Genomic DNA, 11647 nt, shown 5'->3' on the forward strand with positions numbered 1-11647 from the left:
ATCCAAAGATCTCAGAAAGTAGTGCATCCTAGCCTTCCAGTATGCATAATTTGATCCATCAAACACTAGAGGTCTAGTGACCGATGAGCCCTCTCCTTTGGCCATATTCCCAACTTCAGTCAAGATCACTCTCTAGGCGGTGAAGCCCTTAAAGAGAGACCCACTTTAATACCAAATGAAATTGTGGTGAGGACCGCATTAGTTGAAGTAGGAATATGCCAATGTGTCCTAGAGGGGGGTGAATAGGACTTTTTAAAGTTTTTATGATTTATTCAAAAATCCTATTACACTAATCCTAACAGACTGTACTTATCAGGATTACTCAAAAGTAACTCTACTGGCTTCCAAACCCAGTAGAGGATCCAATCACAAACTATTTAAGAAATGAACAATATGCAGACTAATTTATGATGGATATGACTGTGTATGTGTGTGAGGTGTGATCTCAAATATGAAGTATTAAAGTAAATCACACAATCAAGAGAATAACAATCTCAAACATAGTCATTTTTATAGTGATTTAACTACTTGTCTACTCCACTCCCGGTAACTGCACTCAACCCTTGAGTGTACCAGATTTTACTAAGGAGGTTTCACAACGGTTCACCTTAAACCTAAGGTTTTAAATCAGGTTCACCTTCAACCTTTACAACCTACACTGAGGCTAACTGTTTATACTCTCACCAGCAAGGGTCAACACAACGCACCCACTTTTAAGCACACTGGCCAAGGATCTTCCATAAGACCCTAACTGAGGTTTCACATGGTTCACCTCTAACCTAAGGTTTTAGACAAGTTCACCTTCAACCGGATGTTTATGCTCTCCACAGAGCAAGGGTCCACACAACGCACCCACCACGTATACTCCCGCCAGAGGCCTCTTACGAGGGCTTGTAAGGGTGAGAAACACCTTCGACCCAATCCTACAGAGGAATGATCAAAGGGTCCTCTGAACTCTCGTTACTTACAGATAAGTGGATGAGTCCCATTTAGCTCGTTGATGAAGATCTCCTCCTTTGTTGATGAAGGGTCTTCTGCTTCCTTGATTCGCAACTCAAATGATGTACCAATATATGACGACGAGTTGGGTCAAGGTTATGATGAAATCATTCTCTCTAAATGTTTTCCTATTAGGAAGATACAGCGATTCCGATCATCTATGCATTCAAGGCATCCTAGCTTAATGATTTGCCATTAAGGTAGTAGTTGGAGGATCCTTGAATGTGGAAGTTTATTCCCCAATCCACTTTATTGAATATCAATGATGAAGGTGGATTGGAGGATGAACTCCCTTGAGAGAAAGGGCTTTGGGTATATGATCTAAGGTAAAACACTCAAAAGCACTCTCTTCTTTCTCTTCCAGCAACAATAGACAAGCTCTTTTTATATAGGTAAAAGGTTCCAACGGATATAAAATGGTCACATTTATGACAGAGTTCGATATCATCGAGCGTATACTCTTGATTGTATCGACTGGCCACTCGATAACACAAACTTAAATGTCATACGCTTCTGAAACTTAAAGCCAGCTAGTCGAGGGAATAGAAGTACGTGTCGATGTCATTGGATTTCAAACTCTGATATCATCGATGTGAGGTTGGATTCGTCGACATTTGAAAATAAGAGAGACTTGTTATGAAATATTTTAGGTTTACAAGAATGATCGAGGGACCTTCGTGATCATCAAAATTTGAATGTCGATGATGTCGATAGAGTGTCGATGCACTGATAAATCCAAAGGATTTTCGTTTAAGCTTATTGGACAGTTCCTATCCCTATTTGATGCCATTGAAACCATATCGATATCATCGATATTTGAATATTGATTCTATCAAGAGCCCTTCGATTGCAGATAAACAATCCTGAAATAATTGCTGGAGAACTTAGGTGCCCTTGACCAATAACATCGTGAGCTGTCTGATATCATCGAGATTTGAACTTTAATGATATCGAGAACAACTTCAATATATCGATGCACTTGTGATTTTCTTAAGTAAAAACAGGGGCGTCTGCTGAGATCTGTTTGGAGAGCTTGCACAAATCCTGTTGATGCAGACACTTTGAATTGATCTTCCTATGAGGCTCTGTAATCTAGCTGATTCAACACTCATGCTAATTGACAAACCAGGGTACTTTCAGAAAGTTTTCGAAGTTGCCTGCAATTCAAAGATGGCAATGCATCCTGGTAGTATGAAGATGTATCAAGATATGAAGTGCTCGTGCTGTTAGGACAACATGATGGCCTACATAGCGGACTATGTATCCCGTTGCCTCACGTGCCAGTAGGTCAAGGCAAAACATTGTTGATCTCTTGGTTTACTTTAGCCCATGCCAATAGTTGAATGGAAATGGGATTTCATCTCTATGGACTTCATCTCAGGGTTGCCGAAGATGAGGAAGGGGCATGACTCCATTTGGGTGATTGTGGACCGATTGACGAAGTCGACTCATTTCTTTCCGATTAGAGTCTCAAACTCAGCAGACGATTTGGCCAGGCTATATATCAAGGAGATAGTACGTCTGCATGGAGTTCCTATGGAGATCGTGTCAGACCAAAACACGTGATTCACATCTATCTTCTGGACTCGTATCCAGGAAGTAATGGGTGTGAAACTGAAGTTCAGTACTGCGTTCCACCCACAGATGGATGGGCAGACGAAACGGGTGAATCAGGTGTTGGAAGATATACTGCAAGCTTGTGTGCTTGATTTCAAGGACAGTTGGGATGACTGTCTTCCTTATGCTGAGTTTGCTTATAACAACAACTTTCAGGTGAGTATTGGTATGGCCCCTAACAAAGCACTGTATGGGCGTCTATGTAGAGCACCGCATTGCTGGGCAGAGGTTAGCAAGAAGAGTTTGATTGGCCCAGAGTTAGTACAGGCAACCTTAGAGAAGATCAACATTATCAGGCGTCGACTTCTTGCATCACAGAGCAGATAGAAGAGTTATGCTGATACGAGGCGGCGACCGCTCGAGTTCGAGGTCAAAGACCATGTATTCCTAAAGGTTTCCCCGATGGAGTCCTCCAGTTTGAAAAGAAAGGAAAAGTCACGCCGAGATTCATTTGCCCATTCCAGATACTAGACTGAGTGGGTGTGGTAGCGTATCACCTTGCTTTGCCCACACCACTCATAGGCATGCACAAAGTATTTCATGCATCGATGTTAAAGAAATACATTCCTGATCCTTCCCACATTATCAAATGGGAGAAGGTACAGTGGAGTGAAGATGCCACTTATGTACTGCGACCAACACGTATCCTAGACAGGAAGGAACATGTGTTACGTAGTAAAGTTATTCCACTTGTAAAGGTACTGTGGACGCATCACACTGAGGAAGCGACTACTTAGGAAACAGAAGTCGAGGTCCGTAAGAACTACCCTCAGATTCTCGAGGAGTACGAAAAGGTACTAATTTCGAGGATGAAATTTTTCTTTAAGGGGGGTAGATTGTAATATCTCAGAAAAATCTGTACAAAGACCCGAGTACCACCTCAAGCAGAAATTGCTAAGGACCGAATCCTTTAAAAATTAGATGAAATTTAATTAAGTATTAAACTAAATTAATAGGTAGATTAGCTTGAACCACTTTCTATATGAACTATAAGACCTAAAACCATTAAAATCGCTAATCCAACATTACCTAAAAACCTAGGATCATTCTTAAAACCCAGTTGCTCTCAAGAGCATCTTGAAACTTCGTATCGGACTTGGACTGTGCGTTGAAAGTCCGATTACCGCGAAGCTATACGGCTATGACCGCCTTACTGGGCTTGACAACCATCTTGGGAATCAAGTTCAAATAGTATCCAAAAACGCACAACTTGAGCCCGGAGCGAAGTGTGTGAGAAACGCAAATATCTTTAGAAGATGAACTCAAACTTAAGTAATTTGGGTTATTCACTTACATGCCAAATTTAAGGTTTTTTAACCGTCAGAATCTGACCCAACTATACCCTTGGATCAGGAAAATTTCCCTACAGATGTTAGTGTACTTGTGGCCCTGATCGAGCATTGATAGTCGTTAAACTAAAACTAGTCCTTCGCGGTCAATCCACAAATCTGATCAGACTGAAATCTTGGCTAGGCTTAGATTCATGGTCAGGGAACTTTCTCTAGACCGTATGTAGGAAATGGACCTCCAGATGAGCTCCATTGGCCCGAAACAGATGACTTTTGGCTATAACATAAGTATATCATGGCCCTGGGGCCGTTGACATCAGTTTTGGGCCTATATAAGGGCCTTAACCTACCCCTCTCTCATTCCATACGAATTTACTAAACCCTAGAAGAGAGAAGAGAGAAAAGAGAAGGAGAAGATGAGAAGAAGTGAGAGAGAGTGTGAGATAGTTGTTGGGATTCGTTCCCGCCAGTCCACGTGCTAAATCACCTCTTCCGTGTCACTATACTTACAATTTTGACTCCACTTTTTAGGTACGGAATCCTAACCCTAGTCTACTTTAGATATCCAGATAGGTAAAATGGTGAAATAGCTAACCTATTTCATGGTATAGGTTTCCATTGTGCCATAGACAAAGGCATATAATTCAAACTAAGTTCGATATGAGTATACCGACGAAAGGTGTGGACTATAAATGTTTAGGTTATGGTTTTCAAGGCTTTTAATGTCAGGAATGATTTATGTCTGACTTGATTGCTACCATATGACTTTAGTTATGATGTATTCTACGAATTATATATGTGCATGAACTATGTGAATATAAAATGCATTCTATGTGTTTGTTGAAATGTTTGTATGAATGTAAAATTCTGATTTGTACTTAACATGATTTCTAATCTTAGACACTTGTATGTTATATACTTCATAACAATTGTCATGAAATGAATTGTTACAATTCATGTCGTAACAAGCCTAGTCCATATACTTGAAATAAGTAGTCTAAGTGTTTGTAAAAATGTCTGAATGAGATTGTGTTAATGGATTGTAAATATTAAGTGTATTAAGATAGGATTTCTAAGTCCCATAGTCATATGAATAGTTTCCTTCATGTAATGCATATTACTACTACATGATTTATAGTTAAAGTGCATATGTATATCAACATGTTAATTGTGTTTGATACAATGCTCAAATGAGATTTATTTTAGGATTGTTTACTAAATGTTGATATGATTAACATGTGCTGCTACTTATTTTAATTGAGTATGATTGGGACTTCTACGCTGTCCAAGTAATCGGTATTGGTTCTCGAGTGAGTGGTCGAACTAATTTTGCCACATTGGATACGTTTGACGAATCCAAGTCGTACAGTGATTTTCGACAGTGGTTAGGCCACGAGGAGTGTTTATGCACTCCATGTTGATCAATTCAGTGTGCGCTCGTACCAATCGGACTTGTCAAATAACTCGATTGGCCTATTATATGCTTAACTTGTATGGACGCTACTGCTTGAATCTAAGATACCACTTACCAATGTAAAGCCCGTTTAACCTTGGTACCACGATCCACTAAGAATCATGAGCTGGACATGGTGGTATGGGACACCGTGGTCGAGCTGTCAGCCTACATTGGGGTGACGAGCCTCCCCATAGTGTCCAGTGAGCAAACCAAACTCTTGAGCTGAATACGGTAGTATAGGACACTGTTTTTGAGCTGTCAGCTTACGCTATGGTGACAAGCCTTTCCCATAGTGACCTCGAGTATAAACTAGGCCTATGCTAAGGTGACGAGCCTCCCATAGTAATATAAACTTGCCTGTCCACTATTTTTAAATCAGGGGTGATGTTGCCCTATAAATTACCTATCATATGTGATTAACTAGGATTGACGACCCTAGATGGATCATTGTTGGGTAAATGATATAAAGGGAGGTACCTTAGCTTCCTGAATCTGCTACAAGAATAGGTCTAATTAAGAACTTGGCTAACACAACTATGCACCGCATTACATGTACCTTTGGCGTGGGTGTTGAGCATAGTGGGAGTTTAGCATGCCCGACCGTGAGATGATGTCATAGAGGGAGTGCAGGTGAGGGTATACATCATTAATACATACCATTCTTGCATTAACAAGAGTACTTAGGACATGATTATTGTACTGATTTATCATTACTGCATGATTGAATTGATAACATGTTAACCTTTGCCTTATAGCTCCACTGAGTTGATCACTCTCTCCCACTCTGGGACGGTGTTTTAAAATACTAACCAGACCCTGTTTTAGTTTCAGATGATGTCGAGGCTTACGAGGTGGAGCCTGACTTTTATGATGACGAGGAAGAGTTCTCTTACATGCAACTCTTTGGCGGGTCTATGTAGACCTGGAGTTGCGTCGGCGAGATTACAGGGACACAAATTAGTTGGACATTTTATTTGATCATTTTGTATAATTTTGAAACTATATATGTAATTATTTAACCTGGTGACATATTCATACTCTGAGGACCTACAACTACTTATATGCTTTATATATTTAACACAGTCTTCCACTTGCGTAATCTGATTGTCTCTGGAGTATGATATGCTGATTTAGTGTAATCCCATTCATGTTTAATGCACTAATATGGACAACATTTAATCATCATTATCTATGTTGCATAAGTGATGCATTGGAACTCGGGAGTTGAGCATCTGTTCGACCCTCGATTTTTAGGGTGTTACAGAGAATTAGTTCAATGAAAAGTTCAGATTTGATTTAAATTGCTTTAACTTCCAATTAGATAGGATATGACTCCAATTCCAATTGTGTTCCTTAAATGAAGTAAGGTAGCATCTTGATAGATACAAGTGGATCCTCAGCACCCTAGTTCCCACCTTTAAATTCATAAGTTTTAATCAACATTATTCACCATTACTCTCAATTATTCAGATTTCAATTTAGATCTTTTTCTAGTTCTATTTATAGTTATTTTCAGAATTTGACCTCGGTCTTTTCGAGTTATTACTACATTGCGACCCTACACTTGGGGTTGTGAACACCTACTTGGCCTTACCCTTTAACTTGGCCCCCCATGACGAGTCCCATGTAGGATTCAGTGCTGACATGAGGAAAAGAACCAGTAAGAGGACGTTCTCAATATCCTTCAACCGTAAACCATAACACTGTAAGCGGCCCACTAGGCCTCACGTGTAGCAACCAGAACAACAAGCCTGAGTAAGATTCCAAATTCTTATGGTCAGTTAATCTTGAACACTTGTTACCACTGTGGCCAACAGGGCCACTTATCAACACGTGCCCTTAATATCCTGCAGCCCAATTGACCATTAACGATGGGGGGCACTAAAGGTGATGTAGTAGAAAAAGGTCTTAGCTTTGATGAAGATGAACAAGCAACTAAGGAAGGAGTTGGTGACCAAGAGTGGACAACCGAGGATCATGATGAATCCTTGGTCGTGAGGCGATTATTGTACACCCGACGGAAAGAGTTGCATCCACAGAGGCACAATATGTTCCCTACAAATTGTACCATCAATGGAAAGGTCTGTGATGTAATCATAGACAATGGTAGTAGCAAGAACATCGTCTCAAAAGTGATGATGGACAAGTTACGGCTACTTATGACAAAACACCATTCCCCTTACTTGATTGGTTAGATAAAAAAGATGAATGAGACTAAGGTAACCGAACACTGCACCGTCTTGTTTTCAATTAATAAAAACTATAAAGATCAAGTACTCTGTGACGTGGTCGACATGGAAGTCGGACCGTGATGTGATCCAACGAGGGCGAGACAATGTTTATATCTTCATCAAGGATGGTTGAAAGATGGTCCTTGCCCCTATAGCACCAAAAAACCACCCTGAAGCTTCTAAAGTGGAGGGGAGTTCTCTCTTAACCATTCAGGATTTCATAGAGCAATCCAAGGAAATGGGTGAGGTATACACCGTAGTGGTAAAGGATGAGAAATCAGAGCCTTTAAACATTGTCTCAGGTTTAAAGCCATCACTGAACGAATTCGAGAAATATATGGCCCAAAGAGTTACTTAATGGATTACCCCCCAAGGGGGATATCCAACATCACATAAACCTCATCCCTATAGCTAGCTTACCCAACCGCCCTCACTATCGAATGAGTCCGAAAGAGTATGAGATACTTCAAAGGGAGGCAGAGGATTTAATTTATAAGGGTCTTTTGAGAGAGACCATGAGCCCATGTGCCGTGCTACCATTGTTAACGCCTAAAAAAGATGGGAGTTAACACATGTGTCGACAACTGGGCAATTAATAATATTACCATCAAATATCGGTTACCAACATAGCGGTTGGACGACATGCTCTATATGTTAGAAAATGCCAAGGTGTTCTCAAAGTTAGATTTGAGGAGTAAGTGTAAGTGCTTTTTTAGCACACATGAATTGTTAAATTTCATAAGACAGAATTACTTCAAGATCATATCACAAGTATGGAATCATAACTATTCTACATGCCTTAAGATAAGCTCAAGATCGGCTTATGATCAACTTAAGATCGGCACATCTTCTCAAGAAATTGTCGCCCGAATTCAAGACAAGATTAAGTCAAAGTTTAAGACAAGGTGTCACATATATTTGCTAAAACACAGGTGGTATAACCCTAGAAAGACCTTAGGTTTACGTGCTTTCAAATTTTCATTAACTTGGGTTTTTATACATATTTTTGCTCTGGAATTCGACCAACTCAGCTTCTAGTTTGGCCAGCCCAACTTCAAACCCGAGCAAAATAACAAATTATGTTGCAAATTCGGCTAACTTAAGTTTTAGTTCGGCTAGCTAAGCTTGAAATTCGACTAGTCCGAGAAAGTTCAGGTCAAATTCCAGTAATGTAAATCTTTGATTTCTGCAGGAATTCTTCCAGCCGATAGGTAAATTTGGTTAGTTGAATTGTGAATTTTGTCCAATCGAATTTGACCTTGGGCCAGCTGAATTTTGGATAGATCTTATCCCTTACGATCCAATAGCCATTGGAATGAATCAGGTGGAATACGGCCAGCTGAAGCCAGTCTTTGGCTAGACGAAGTTCCAACCTCCTTGCTTATAAATTGAGACTTTCTCTCATTCTAAATAACAACGAAAATTTATGATAATCCTTTTACAAGAGAGTGAGAGAGAGAAGCTCAAGTCCTCGACTAGCTATCTATTGGTATTTATAATTTTAATTTATCACTTAGTCAATTCTCGTATCTCAAGATCCTTTTTAATATTATTCTAAGACAGTAATCTATACTCTTTTATGATATATAAGAGAATTAAATCAAATAGCATTTGGGTTTTCCATTTATAAAATTTATAGAACCCTAGACTCTTTCTGTCTGATTGAACATTATGTCATCTATGTTTAAGAAAGAAGTTCTTCAATTACAAGCTTCTACCATGTCTTTAAATTTATATTTGAAGATAAGTATATTTATTGTATTTCATTTTAAGTTTTTTCTAAGATAACCTGTGAAAATCTCAATGGGGTTTTTATTTATGATAACTTGTGAAAATCACAAAATGGGTTTTTATTGTGATAGCCCATGAAAATCACAAGGAACTGTATCAGGTTGTTAAGTTAAACCTGTGAAAACCATATTACAGTGAAAGCCAAAATTGTGAGGGTAGTAATTTTGGGAGTGGAGTAGGTGTGGTTGTTTTAATCACCGAACCACTATAACCCCTTTTGCTTTGTGGTGAATGCTTTAATCTTTTAGTGGAGAATGTTTTTTTATTATTTCATTCTTGTGGTGAATGTTATAATTCTTTTATCTTCTCTTGCTAGTTTGAAAGATTGATTTTAAAGATATTCATGAAATAAGGTTGTGCTGCCTAATATTTTAGGTGAAGGTTGTCCTACGAATCATTTAGAATCAAGGTTTTAATATTTAGGCAATTGAGAATTTTGTATTCTTTATATATTCTGCATTTATTTTGATTATTTAGCATTGTCATATTTACCCTCCCTCTAGGACATTGTTAGCTTTCCTTTTCAAGTGGTATTAAAGCAGTTTGCTCTTTTTATTTTTTTGGATTTACCTCTTTAAGCTAGATCCAGAGTTATAAGATGTCAATTTCAAAATCCTATCCATTGCCAGGCCACCTCCCTTTGATGGCTCTAATTATTCATATTAGAAAGCCAGGATGAGGATTTTTCTCAAATCCATTGATGAAAGTGTGTGGCAAGCTACTATGACTAAATGGATCCCTTCTATGACATCGCTAGCTCTCCTTTTCAGTAGGTACCATCAGATTCATATCCGACTCGATTATGAATTGAAAAAGACATTCAAGACTGAGGGTTGCATGAGTGGTTGGTCATGCCCTTTGGTTTATCGAACACACCAAGCACTTTTCTACGTTTAATGAATCAAGTGTTGAAACCGTTCATTGGCCGGTTTGTGGTAGTGTATTTTGATGACATCCTGATATATATATATATATATAGTAAGGATGAGGTGGAGCAATATCGCAGGAAGGTGCTACAGGTCCTACAAGTTAACAAATTATACCTCAACTTGAAGAAGTGTAGTTTTTTAATGGACGACCTATTGTTCCTAGGATTTGTTGTAACATCCACAGGCATCCGTGTAAATGATGAAAATCTGTGAGCCATTAGGGAATGACAGATCCTAACGAACATTCATGAAGTGAAGAGTTTCCACGGGTAGACAACCTTCTATTGTCAATTAGTGTGAAATTTTAGCTGTGTTATCCATTAGGGAATGACAGATCTTAACGAACATTCATGAAGTGAGGAGTTTCCACTGGTTAGTGACCTTCCATCGTCGATTCGTGCTAAATTTTAGCCTAATATTCATACCTATTACTTTTTAAATAAAAAAGGAGTCGTTTAAGTGGACCAATGATGCTGACAAGAGATTTGTTGAAATCAAGCATCAATTATCTACAACACCGGTCTTGGTTCTTCCTATTTTTGACAAACTGTTTGAGGTTAAGTGTGATGCCTCATATCAGAATTGAAGTTTTATCATAGGAAGGCAGGCTAGTAGCCTTCTATAGCGAGAAGCTCATTAAAGCACAAAAGAAATGGTTGACCTATGAGCTTGAGTTGTGTGTAGTTGTTCAAGCACTATGACACTGACAACATTATCTGATCCAGCGAGAGTTTGTTCTCTATACTGACCATCAACACTTAAAGTTTATTAATAGTCAGGCTAAGGTGAATCACGTGTATGTTAGATGGGTTGCATTTTTGTAGGAATTCATGTTCGTTTTAAAGCACAAGTTAGGGCAACATAATAAGGCAGCTAATGCGTATCACTACTTGTTACAATGAGCAATGAGGTGTCAAGAAGGTCATCCCAGTGATCTGCATATACAAGATAGTTTCCTATAACACCTTGAACTTCAAGGGTCGAGTCATACTCGATTCCCAAGGTTCCATGTGTCACTTATGCTTTTATGAGAATACAAGTATTAGTACATTTGGTCGGGTATCACAGTAGACATATAGACAAGCTAGATAATGCAACATACTATGAAATAAATAATCCAAACATCCCAATTAATATAAACACAAAAGGTTGTATTTGTTCAGAGTACATGGCAGACAGTGAGCAGTATATAAATATAGAGTCCAAAAATGTAAAAATAAAATGGTGTCAGCTCTATGATCCTACTGGTGGTCTGACGATGTCCTACATCGGCCGTCCAAATGTCTGGAAGTATGAAAACTCCTCCTCCGAGTCCAGATACGCCTTCTCCAGTGT

The sequence above is a fragment of the Magnolia sinica genome, chromosome 4 (assembly GCF_029962835.1).
Source record: "Magnolia sinica isolate HGM2019 chromosome 4, MsV1, whole genome shotgun sequence".
NCBI lineage: Eukaryota > Viridiplantae > Streptophyta > Magnoliopsida > Magnoliales > Magnoliaceae > Magnolia > Magnolia sinica.